The following is a 13454-nucleotide window of genomic DNA, read 5'->3' on the forward strand; positions in this document are numbered from 1 at the left end:
CCAGTGAAGCCATCTGGACCTGTACTTTTTTGTTTGGGGGAGGTTTTTGATTACTGATCCCATCTTCTTTTATTGATCTGTTGAGATCTTCTATTTCTTCTTGAGTCATATTAGGTAGTGTGTTTCTTGGAATTTGTCCATTTCCTTTTGATTATCCATTTGTTGGCACACAGTTGTTCATCATATTCTCTTATAATTCTTTTTACTCCTGTAAGGTCAGTAATAATGTCCACTCTTTCATTTCTACTTTTCCCCCTGTGTTTGTGTCCACTTTCTTTTGTTCTTTGTCAGTGTAGCTAAAGGTTTGTCAATTTTATTGATATTTTCAAAGAACTTTTAGTTTCATTGATTTTTGCTATTTTTCTATTCTTTATTTCATTTATCTCTACTCTTATCTTTATTATTTTCTTCCTTCTGCTCACTTTGGGTTCTTCTTTTTCTAGTCCCATCAGGTGTGAGATTAGGTTACTTTAGATCTTTCTTCCTTTATAATGTAAGTATTTAGAGCTAAACATTTTTGTCTGAGCACTGCCTGTACTGGTTTTCAAACCTGTTGGTATGTTTTGTTCTCATTTTCATTGTGTCAAGATATTTACTAATTTCCCTTATGACTTCTTTAACTGATTGATTGTTTAAGAGTATAGTGTTTCATTTCCACAGATTTATGAATTTTCCAATTCTCCCTCTGTTATTGATTTCTAGTTTCATACCATTGTGGTCAGAGAAGATACTTTTAATGATTTCAATCTTTTAAAATTTATTGAGACTTGTGTTGTGAACTAGCATGTGGTCTGTCCTAGAAAACAGTCCTTGAGCAATTGAGAAGAATGTGTACTCCACTGTTGTTGGATGAAGTGTCCTAAATATGTCTCTTAGGTCTAACTGCTTCATAATATTGTTTTCTGTTCTATTTCCTTATTGATCTTCTGTCTAGATCTTCTCACCATTATTGAAAGTGACATTTTGAAGTTTCCTATTATTAATGTAGAACCATCTGTTTCTCTCTTCAAATCTGTCAAAATTTGCTTTGTATGTATTGGGGATCTGTTGTTAGATGCATATATGGTTATAATCATTTTATATTCTTTTTTTAAAAAGATTTATTTATTTATTTAATTCCCCCCTCTCCCCCGGTTGTGTGTTCTCTGTGTCTTGTTTCTTTGTCTGCTTCTGTTGTCATCAGTGGCACGGAAGTGTGGGCGGCGCCATTCCTGGGCAGGCTGCTCCCTCCTTCACGCTGGGCGGCTCTCTTTATGGGTGCACTCCTTGTGCGTGGGGCTCCCCTACGCGGGGGACACCCCTGCATGGCAGGGCACTCCTTGCGCGCATCAGCACTGCACTTGGGCCAGCTCCACACAGGTCAAGGAGGCCCGGGGTTTGAACCGCAGACCTCCCATGTGGTAGACGGACGCCCTAACCACTGGGCCAAGTCCGTTTCCCTCATTTTATATTCTTGATAGCATGACACTTTCATAAATGTATAGTTCCTTTCTTTGCCTCTTTTAACAGTTTTTTAAAAGTCTATTTGTCTGATATGGATTACCCCTGCTCTTTTTTTGAATTACTATTTGTATGGAGTGTTTTTTCCATCTTTTCACTTTCAATCTACTATATTTTTGCATTTAAATTGCCTCTTGTAAACACCATATATATGGGTCATGCTTTTTTAAAAATAAAATTTTATCAAAGTATATTAATCATACTTTAACACACGTAAATAATAAGTGTATAGTAAAAGATATGAATTTGCAAAAACATGCATATCATCATGTAGGGTTCCCGTACATCACCCTACCACAAAACCTTGCATTGTTGTGAAACACTTGCTACAGACTATGAAAGGGCATCATCAAAATATTACTACTAACTATAACCATATCTTACATTTGGTGTATTTTCCCACAACCCACCTGATTATTAACTCCCTGTATTAGTTTTATACATTTATTATAGTTCATGAGAGAACATTCTCATATTTGTCCTGTTAGCTACAGTCCATCTTCCACCACTGGATTCCCTGTGTTATAAAGTCCCATGATTGGTACAATCTATTCAAAGTGTACATGCTAGCAGAATGCTCTGGTTTCTGGGCTTCCAGGTACTTGGTTGTGTCACATAAAGGATTTAAGGACACACCATAGGGCAGCCAAGGGAGTAAAGAGTTTATTAAGCAATGAGAGAAAAGAAAAAAGTACGTAACCCCAGACACGGATGTGGGCACGCTACAGGGTGAGGTGCGCATGTGGGGCCCCAGGTTAGGCCTTTTTAAGACCTTTCCTCCTCCCCTTTCCTAACGTTGGGGAGGGTCCCCAGCTGTTTGCTGTTCTGATTGGTTGATTGCTTACAACTGCCCACCTATTAGGTCTCAGGGGACCAACGGGGAAGTCTTTTGTTTGGAGTTATCCAGGGCTTCCCCTAGTCCCTGGAAAGAGTTCCAAATGGGACCTCATGGCCAGGGCATTGGTGGGTCTTTCTGACTTTGTTCTCAGTAGCAGCCTTCCCTCAGGGAGTTTCTGGGCAGGGTCTCATGGCCATGTTCTCTGCCAGGTCCCAGCTATGACTCATTTTTCTTTTTTCCTATACTGACCTGCCTCAACTTCCCCCTCAGAGAGTTTGCCCCTTTATTCTTTTTTTTTTAGACTATAATTATTTTATTTTAAGACAAATTTCACCTTCACAGAACACATTCCCTTACTTAATGTTATCACAATACCTTCCACAACTTGCCTATGCATTCAAGTTTTAAAAAAAAAATTTTGTCTTTATTTATTTTTTTAATATTACATTAAAAAAATATGAGGTCCCCATATTCCCCCCACCCCCCCTCACCCCACTCCTCCCCCCATAACAACAATCTCCTCCATCATCATGAGACATTCATTGCATTTGGTGAATACATCTCTGAGCACCGCTGCACCTATGGTCAATGGTCCACACCATAGCCCATACTCTCCCACAGTCCACACAGTGGGCCATGGGAGGACATACAATGTCTGGTAACAGTCCCTGCAGCATCACCCAGGACAACTCCAACCCCTGAAAATGCCGCCACATCTCATCTCTTCCTTCTACTCCCTACCCCCAGCAGCCACCATGGCCACTTTCTCCACACCAATGCCACATTTTCTTTGATTACTAATCACAATAGTTCATGAATAGAATATCAGTAAGTCCACTCTAATCCATACTCTATTCCTCCATCCTGTGGATCTTGGAATGGTTATGTCCACTCCACATCTATATCAAGAGGGGGTTTAGATTCCACATGGATGCTGGATGCAATTCTCCTGCTTTCAGTTGTGGGCACTCTTGGCTCCCTGGTGTGGTGGTTGACCTTCTTCACCTCCATGTTAGCTGCGTATGCCCCTTTATTTTTAAGGGGAAACTGAAAGGTGATGGTCATTCTTCTCTAGCTGCTTCCTGCTGGTTAGGGGGAGTAGTCCTTGCCTGACAAGGTGTGAATTCTCTGGCTATTCAGTTAAGGATGAGGGAGATGGTTCTGGCACCATGGTTGGAACTGGACGAAATCCCTGAGTGACTGATATCTTGTTCTGGAAGGTGTTGATTCTGGAAGAAATAAACTTAGTTAGAATTTTGAAGATACATGGTCTTGATAAACGGATAAAGGAGATGGGGTAAGCAGGTCTAGGAAGGGGGCCAACCATGACATACTGGACCATGAGAGTGAGAAAGGCCATGCGCCTCCTGAGGCTGCATCTTCTTTAAGTTGGTGGGCTTCATCTTGCATGTTTCAAATGCTGTTTAGGACTATTCCAGAGCAATTTACATAGAAAGAGCATTCTTCCTTGAGAAACACACATGTTCCTCCCTGCACTGCTGCTGGCTTATTTATGGCTTTGTGATTTTGCAGCACCACAGCAGCAAGAGAGTCTGTTTGCTGTCTAAGAGCTTCTAAAGCATGACTTGTTTCTTCAGTGCTGTTGGTTAATTCAAGGGAGAGCTTGTGGTAGACCTGCTGAATTTGGTATAAACTGCCAACCCCAGTTCCCATGGTGGTTATGCTTCAGACAGCTAGGAGAGGTATAAAGAGAGGCACTGCCCTAGACATAAACTCACAAAGGCAGTATAGGCAACAACAAGACAAACATATGGCAAGCAAAATAAAGACAGTACTTAAGAGAGCCATTCCTTTATCTTATAGGCACATTCATTAACTACTTAGAAAATGAATTAAGTTTACGAAGAATCTTAACATGTCCAATATCCTTCTGCATATGATCTAGAATAAAAGAGATATTATCATATTCATCACATGTATAGGTACAGTACTTGATACTAATCAATGCACTAATCAATGCACAAGTACCTTTTGAGTTTCAGTTAATAGATATAAGCTCCGGTTTGTAATACCATACATGCTGTCTCTCCATGGGAGCAGGCCATAATTCCAATTGTGTTTGTTTAAGTTCTATTCACATCACTCTGGTAATTATTGCCACATTTAGTATGTCCTTCACACAGTCAGAATGTTGCAGCACTGTTGATCCTAGAGAGAAGCTAGGAAGGTAGGCTCCAGTGTTTCACTGACCTGGTGCATAGTCCTTTGGCACTATGAAACAAAGCCAGTCTGGAGGAAATATTCATTGTAAATCTGGCTATACTGAGCCATCACCAGCTGCTGCAGGAGTCAGAAACAGCAACGTACTTTCCATCCACTTTAGGAGCATGTCCAGAAATGTAGTAGATACTTTATTGTTTCACAGGTCATAGTGGCTGACCTAGCCAATAACTTAAATGGAGAAGCACCATGCAAGGTACTGAGGACAGGTTTGACTGCACAGTACTGAAGTCTATCTCTTTTAACATTTATACACTTCATAATTATTTGCATAGCGAATGAGCTTGACTATTTAGTACTTCACTTTTGACTTTTACACCTTTACCATAATTATGTTAATTAACAGGTTTTTTACTTTAGCAATACAGAAAAACTATTTCTCCATTATTTTATGAAAATCTACAATTCCCAATGGAATCAAGATTATCTTCCCCCTGCCACCACTTTAATATGCAGATGGAGGTGGTCTCTGACAAATCTCCTTGCTATGAAGTTACTTTTTTTTTAAAGATTTATTTATTTATTTGTTTCTCTCCCCTTCTCCCCCCCTTGCCCCAGTTTTCTGTTCTCTGTGTCTATTTGCTGCATGTTTTTCTTTGTCTGCCTCTGTTCTTGTCAGCAGCACAGGAATATGTGTTTCTTTTTGTTGTGTCATCCTGTATGCCAGCTCTCCATGTGTGCAGTGCCATACCTAGGCAGGCTGAACTTTCTTTCGTGCTGGGCAGCTCTCCTTATGGGGTGCACTCCTTGCGCATGGGGCTCCCGTACATGGGGTTCACCCCTGCATGGCACAGCACTCCTTGTGCGCATCAGCACTGCGCATGGGCCAGCTCCACACGGGTCAAGGGGGCCCGGGGTTTGAACCGCGGACCTCCCACGTGGTAGATGGATGCCGTAACCACTGGGCCAAGTCTGCTTCCCTGAAGTTACTTTTTGATATCAATACTAAGGTTTCCATTTAATAAAGGCTTCCTGGAATTAGCTATTTAAGTACTTCAGTTTAGGCAATGCTTTTACAAACTTCTTATAATTAAGTATAAGTTACTTTTACCTTTAAATAAGCTTATCAAATTACTGTTAGCAACCAATGAAATTTACTTTTATCCATTTAAGTCTTGTCTTACATTTCTCATTCTGTTCTGTAAAAACTAGTCATTTCATTTTAGGACAGTTCTATATTTTATTAAACATGAACTTGTAATTTACATCATCTTAAAGATTTAATAATACAATGCTAATTTATTTAACTGATATCTATAAACCTAGGGAGATTACACCCAAGCTAAATAAAATTGGAGCAGTTATAGTTTATGCAAGAAATGTTCTTTCTTTCCTTCCACAGAGTCTAAAACCTCTTTTTTTATAGTCTCAAATTGTGAATAACCTAAAAGCATACAGACTACCAGGTTCTGGAATATCTTATAATTATTTATTTGCTTTAATCATGGTTTAGAAAAGATCTTTCCATGGCTTTCAAGGACTTTTTCCTTTAATTACTGAAATTTGGATTAATTATTCTCATTTTAAGGCTATTAAAATGGTTAAATTGGGGAATTATAGGACAAACTATGGCAATTAATTCCCCAGCCTAGAAGACAGTTTTAAGTTAAACTTACATTTCCCTATCTTGTCACACCTAGTCTTTCCCCCATAACTCCAGCAAAGAGAAGGAGGAGTCGGGGGGCTGGGTAGGTCAAGGAGCTTAGGAAAAACTTTTTCCTTTCCCAATGGTTTCTAAATTCAGATTTTTTTTTTTAAAGGCAGCCATTTGCTCTCGCCAGGCACCCTTGTGAGAGTGACATTGTCTTCATTTATTTATTTTTAAGATTTATTTATTTATTTCCCTCTCCTCCCCCCCATCCCCATTGTCTGTTCTCTGTGTCTGTTTTCTGCATCTTCTTTGTCCGCTTCTGTTGTTGTCAGAGGCATAGAAATCTGTGTTTCTTTTTGTTGCATCATCTTGTTGTGTCAGTTCTCTGTGTATGCAGCACCATTCCTGGGCAGGCTGCACTTTCTTTTGCGCGGGGCGGCTCTCCTTACGGGACGCACTTCTTGCTCGTGGGACTCCCCTACGCGGGGGACATCCCTGGGTGGCAGGGCACTCCTTGTGTGCATGGGCCAGCTCAACACAGGTCAAGGAGGCCCAGGGTTTGAACTGCGGACCTCCCATGTGGTAGATGGATGCCTGAACCACTGGGCCAAGTCCGCTGCCTATTCAGATTTTTATATGACCTTTCCATCCTACTTAATTTCTCCAGTTTGGGCTCCAGGAGTACTCATTTACATATATGAGTGCATATTTAACATTTTACAATTCGAATAGAGCTCTTTTAGGAATTTTCATTTGTTAATCTCAATGTCTGAAAATATACACTGAACAGATAGACACAAATAGAGAGTTAGACACAGAAAAACACAACTTACTGGTGTTATGTATAATTTTCATTCTCTTACAAAATAAGTTTAACTGTAAAATAACATATTCAAAAGATCTCTTTGAAGATTGTTTCTAAATAATCTGCATTGTGACCATGTGGTTTTGCACAAGAATTTCATTCTCTTTAGTTACTGGCTTATAACCAAATTATTCCCAATACTTTAAAATACAATTTATGACATTTTCCTTTACTCCAGCCCTTTGCTTATTTCCCATTTCCACTTTGACAGACCTTGGATGAACAATACTAATTCCAGTTTATACTCACTTGTGTCATTGAAGCTCAAGGACAAGTATTTTTTCTCATGACTTGATGCTTTTTGAATTCTTGATGCTCAGGGTGGGAGATGCCCCCACTTCCCAGTCCACAGACAGAACAGGACTCCGGCAGCTGCTGAACTGGAAGAGTGGGTGTCCAATCCTGTGGGTGAGGATTCCACCAGGCAGCAATTTCCTGAAAGGTTGTGTGGTCCCTCTGGGCTCTTGCCCACAGGCCACTACCCACACCTGGATAGATATGAGAGAAAGCAGGGCCATTAACACCAATGGAAGGACTGGAGACAAGGGTGTCTCAGATTTGCCTTCCCCCAAACCATGGGGAACAGAAGTTTTCATGGATTCAAACAGGGAGAATAGAGTAGTTACCATTATGAAGGCGCGCAAGAGTACACAAGGGTGAGGCCAGTCCTGAAAAAACCATAAACAAAGGTGTTGAGACCAGCTCTACATAAGGAATGCTCAAGTAAAAGGTGTCACAGACCTTAAGAAAGAGATACAAGAAGTAGGAAAAAATGGAAATAGGGGACTCAAAGTCTCAAGGACTCAGAGCCTCGACCCAAGCTTCCACATCGTATTTATTGAATATCTCAGGGATGGGGTATAGTTACTTTTTTATTCTTTAGATAACATTTTGCCAGAGTAATCACGCCCACATTTTTCCCATGTATGCTGAGCAAGGTTTAAATGTTTCCTTCTGCACTCAGTCACAGGTTGTCCAGACAGTGTTCTGTCTTGACAGGACCTGATGTTCTAAGGTCTGTACCCTCATTTGCATCAGGGAAACATTTTAACCTCCGGCCATTTCTCCACATTCCCCCCTTTTTGTTTTTGCAAAATAATGAATGCAGTTCAAGTACTTTCTTGCTGTATTAATCCCCGGAGGGTTTGTTGCATGTGTTTTAGGACTAAAAACATACAAAACAGACAGGAACAGATAATTAACATACCTCCTAGAAAACCCCGTTCCCAACTCTTAATCCATATCATAGGGCTCAGGGATCCTAATCCATCCACAATTCCTGTCATAGTTTGTGAGGCAGGAAGCAATTGCAAATGAGCACATTGAATGTTTGTTAATTGCGCTTGTAATTGAGAAATGTCTAAACTTTAATGATCTCTATGGCCACACAAATGACGATTCACTGATTCCCAAGGAATATTCGCTGCTATTATATACATAGGAATTCACACAAAAACTAGATATATTCCAATCACATTTTAGGTGTAAACGCATATTTACAGTTTGTAATTCTTCTCCCAAGCTCAAAACCGCACTTTCCAAGTCTACTAGATGAGTATTTATCTCCTTGTCAATTTGAGTTTGACTTCCCCAAGTCAAACTGGCATTTTTATGCCATTCTTGGATAAAGTCAGTAGTCCTAACACCTTGATGTAATGCCACTCCTGAAATGACTACCACAGTAATGAGGGTTATTATGCCTATAACAGCAGCTATCAATAGTCCTATCAATCTTTTTGTACGTTTGAGCACTTGTTGTAAGACTACTAATAAGGCACACATATCAGGGGAGGAGTCCTATGGTCAGTTTTGGGATACTGGAATCCAAATGCCCAACTGTCTTCACGGCATCATGTAACTATAATTGGTAGAAAACAATATTTCATTAATGCAAGTATAGAGTTTGCAGGAATCATTTGAGCACTGAATTTCTTGAGAGGTTTGATTCAAATAAAATTCTCCTACCAAGAATACGTAGGGATTGCTAACACAAGATTGAATATGAAAAGAAAAAATTTTTGAAGTATTGACTGATAAATAATAATTACGAGAATGCTGATAACTTCCATTCCAAATCCAGATTGGTTTTAAACTAAAAGGTATTTTCCAAAAAGTTGTTTGTTCTGGACCACCCTTTAATGAGGGAAAAGGTGGAACCATTCCTGTACCATGCCGAATAATGGGATGGTCTGCATGTGTTGTGATTGTGGTATGATTATATTTAAACACACTCCATCTTAAAGCATCATGAGAATTACAGGTCTCATTTGTATTACTACAGTTCTGAACTGCATACCCCTTAGGAGCCCAATCAGTTACAATTCCATAGGAACCATTAAGTAGCAACAAACTACTAACCCTTGACAGTTTTCCCATTGAATATGATCACTCTCAGGAGTCCACAAAGAACGGCATACACATATTGGTTTATCTGGGGGATTTAAATCAGTGCTATTACATGGTATATATTTAAAACTCATTCCAGAGATGAGATGTAATTGAGCTTTTGTGATATTGCCATGTTTAGGAGTGACAGACAGCCAGGCCTGCTGCGTCATATTTAAACATCCTTCAGCAGGCCCACACATGGTGGTAATTCAGTAAATCCTAGAGTTAAATTGAGATTAGTACCCTCCTCATGAATATGTAATGGTAGCAGAGGATCTTCCATTCTCCGTACCCAGGAGGAATCATTAACATAAATCAGAGGAGGAGCCGTCATCCCAGAGAGAGCGCGCAGCAGGGGAGGATTAGGAACATATGCCCAATAAGTGTAGTGATTCTCGGCTGCTGCCCTGGGGAACATACTTACAGATGCTGTTATAATGGCTAACATGGAGACCAACAAAGTTGGGGCAGTTACTGGTGACTCATTCCTTTCTGTTGTTCAGCTTCTTGACACAGATGTTTGATCTGTCCCCACGTGGGGGATGGGGCAGCTTGAGTCTTTGGAGTGGGACCTAGCCTGGTTGTCTTCAGTGTTAGACCTTCCATTTGTATGACTGGGGGTTCCAGATCCCACAGGTATCCACACAGGACGTTTGCCGTCTCCTGGGGAAACACAAGCAAACCCTCGTCCCCAGGTTAACAGCTTTCCTGTTGACCATTCGTTGGTCAATGGGTCATTTCATCAGATGAATGGTAATTCAGAAAAAAAACTGGTTTGATTCCTTTTATGATGTTGAAAATGCCATTCAGTCGCTGTTTCTTGTAAAGTAGTCTCCTAATTAAGAAAATTGAGAGTAAATAGTGCTTTATGTAACTGGGGTAGAAGTAGTCCATTTAAGTGGAATGGGTTTAGGTGGTCCAAGGAGGCTAGACTGAGCAGTGGCCACTATCAAAACGGCTAGTAATGCAACCCTTCTCGAGTTTCATTGGCTATGAGTGAAAGGGGTCAATTATTCCTTGATGATGTTTACCCAATCCCAGTGCAGAAATATGTCCTTGCCTCTTCATTAATCACTGACTCTGTTTGCTTTATTGTCCAAATTTGGGGACGTAGATTTCAGCTTGCCATTGTTCTAACAAATCTCAACCCCGTAAACTAATGGATAGGTCAGCAACATAACGTTGTAAAGCAGCAGGCTGGTCATCAGGTCCTCGGCAAGAAAAAATTTGAACACTCTGCATTAATTCTCTGGGAGCACCATGTCCCACAACAGAAATGGAAGAATTTTGCAAGGGTCATGAAGAAGGCCAATAACTAGTACTAATAATTGAAATACCAGCCCCAGTGTCAATAAGACCCTTAAAGGACTTATTTTGTGTAATTACTTCACATATGGGGCCCCAGGACTCGAGAATCTTTTCACTGAGAAAAACTCCATCGTTGCCTGTACTTCCAAAACCTTTGTCACCACGAGTTCTTGTGCTAGTTCCTGGAGGAACATAGAGAAGCAGAAGCAATTGAGCTATATGATCTCCCAAATTAGCTTTGCATGGGATGGATGTGGACATAACAATTTGAATTTCCCCTTGATAATCGCAATCAATTATTCCAGGATGCACCCTGACTCCTTGTGAAGAAAGACTACTCTTTCCTAGGAGGAGGCCAACAGTGCCAGCAGGCAGTGGTCCTTTAAGTCCAGTTCTTACCCAGACTGGCTTGTCCCCGGGGAGGAGAATAACAGGTTCTGCAGCAGGGATATCTACAGCTGTGCTTCCTGTTGTTGCAGGGGATAATTCCAAGGCACTGAGGAGTGCTGCTGATTGTTGGGATTGTTCTGCTGAACAAGGAATGCCCCCTTTTGGTAAAGGGATGGGAACTGGTTCCACTGGGAGTTACCCGACAAAAGGATCCCATCTTTATGAAATACAGAATGGCATTGATTAGACCAGTGTTTCCCTTTACCACAACAGGGACACAGACATGGCTGTTTTTGAGATGCCTCATTCTGTTTTGAATTTGACATTCATTTTTCTCTAAATCTTTTTTGATATTCTCTCCTTGTATGACCATGTTTTCCACAGTTAAAACATTTACCAGAGAATCTATTGTTAATTTTTAAACCTGCTATAGCTTGAGTCATCATTTGGGTCCAATAATTTTCTGTTCCTACTCTTGACACATTTTAATATATCCGGTCAGATCCACCTTTCCTTTCATTGGTCCGATAGTTTTTTGACAATCCTGATTGGCATTCTCATAAGCCATTAACTGTAAAATAGTGTCGGCTGCCTCTAAATTACTGACCTGTCTTCTAACAGCTTCTTGAAGCCGGGCAATAAATTCTGGCTAAGGTTCTCGAGGTCCCTGTACTACTTTTTGAAAAGATACCAGAGGCCATCCTTTTATTTCAATTTTCTCCAAGGTGCTCAGGCAATGACGCTGAATTTGAGCAATAGCCTGGTAAGTCATAACTAATTTTGAGCAATAGCCTGGTAAGTCATAACTGATTTTCAACTCCAGCCCAATTCCCACTCCCTACCAGTTGATCTAATGAAATTGTAATGTTATGGGCTCTATTATGAGCAGCTTGCGTTTCAGCATGATCTACCCACCAGGTTTTTTTTGTCTTTATTTGATTTTTTAATGTTACATTAAAAAAATATGAGGTCCCCCTATACCCTCCACCCCCCTCACCCCACTCCTACCCCCAAAACAACAACCTCCTCCATTATCTTGAGACATTCATTGCATTTGGTGAATACTTCTCTGAGCACCGCTGCACCTATGGTCAATGGTCCACACCATAGCCCACACTCTCCCACAGTCCACCCAGTGGGCCATGGGAGGACATACAGTGTCTAGTAACTGTCCCTGCAGCACCACCCAGGACAACTCCAAGTCCTCAAAATGCCCCCACATCACATCTCTTCCTCCCATTCCCTACTCCCAGCAGCCACCATGGCCACTTTCTCCACACCAATGCCACATTTTCTTTGATTACTAATCACAATAGTTCATGAATAGAATATCAGTAAGTCCACTCTAATCCATACTCTATTCCTCCATCCTGTGGACCTTGGATTGGTTGTGTCCACTCCACATCTATATCAAGAGGGGGCTTAGATTCCACATGGATGCTGGATGCAATCCTCCTGCTTTTAGTTGTAGGCACTCTTGGCTCCCTGGTGTGGTGGTTGACCTTCTTCACCTCCATGTTAGCTGAGTGGGGTAAGTCCAATAAACCAGAGTGTAGGAGTTGCAAGCCAGTTGAGGCTCAGGGCCTGGCTATCACATGGTCAGTCCAGAGATTCAGGTCCCCTGGGTATACACTAAACCCCAGCACCAACTACAGTTCCTACACACCAGGTTTTAAATTGTGAAAATTCTCCAGACCCAAGCATGGTATGGGCCATAGTAGACCAATCGGCAGCAATTAATCTGGAGCCACCAGCAAGTCCTTGTACTATGCAGTAAGTAAAAGGAGAATTAGGATCATATTGCTGCACAGCTAATTTTAATTCCTTTAAAGTTTTAAAGAGAAAATGTTCATGAATAAACTCATCAACTCCATTTGGATTATTAGCATCTATTCCTGGAGCCACCCATTCATGTACTCGAACAGGAAATGTCATTTGAAGAGCATCAATGAATTCCTCCCTTCTAGCCTGCAAGATTCCCTCTTGTAAAGGGGATAATTCAGGCTGGATATTTCCAGGCACAGGTGTAGGGGGTGGAGGAAGAGGAGGTATATCAGCTTCCTCAAAATTAATTAATGGAGGGGCCATAGGCAAAGAATGTTTAGAATCAAAACCTTTAGAAATTTTTATGGGGGGGAGGGTAATCATGGACCTTTTCTTCCTCTTCCTCTTCATCCTCTGTTTGTAAAGGTTCTAGGACAGACTTAATAATAGTCCATGAAGGCCAGATAGTAACAGGGATAGAAGTTCCTTGAGCATATAATTTTTTAAATTCCTTATGGACTCATCCCCAATCTGCTATTTCTAAACTGCCCAATGTTGGAAACCACGAG

The 13454-nt window shown here is 40.9% G+C and overlaps 1 long non-coding RNA gene across 1 annotated transcript; it reads right to left on the reverse strand.

Moving 5' to 3' along the window:
- Nucleotides 1–3085: 3085 nt before the first annotated feature.
- LOC111762205 (uncharacterized) lies at nucleotides 3086–7737 on the reverse strand. The gene is made up of 3 exons (XR_002795376.3): nucleotides 7662–7737; nucleotides 7285–7523; nucleotides 3086–3567 (listed from the first exon to the last, which is right to left on the reverse strand). It is a non-coding gene; the product is annotated as an uncharacterized lncRNA (long non-coding RNA).
- Between the last annotated feature and the right edge of the window lie 5717 nt (nucleotides 7738–13454).

Source organism: Dasypus novemcinctus, chromosome 2 (genome assembly GCF_030445035.2).
Source record: "Dasypus novemcinctus isolate mDasNov1 chromosome 2, mDasNov1.1.hap2, whole genome shotgun sequence".
NCBI classification, from domain to species: domain Eukaryota; kingdom Metazoa; phylum Chordata; class Mammalia; order Cingulata; family Dasypodidae; genus Dasypus; species Dasypus novemcinctus.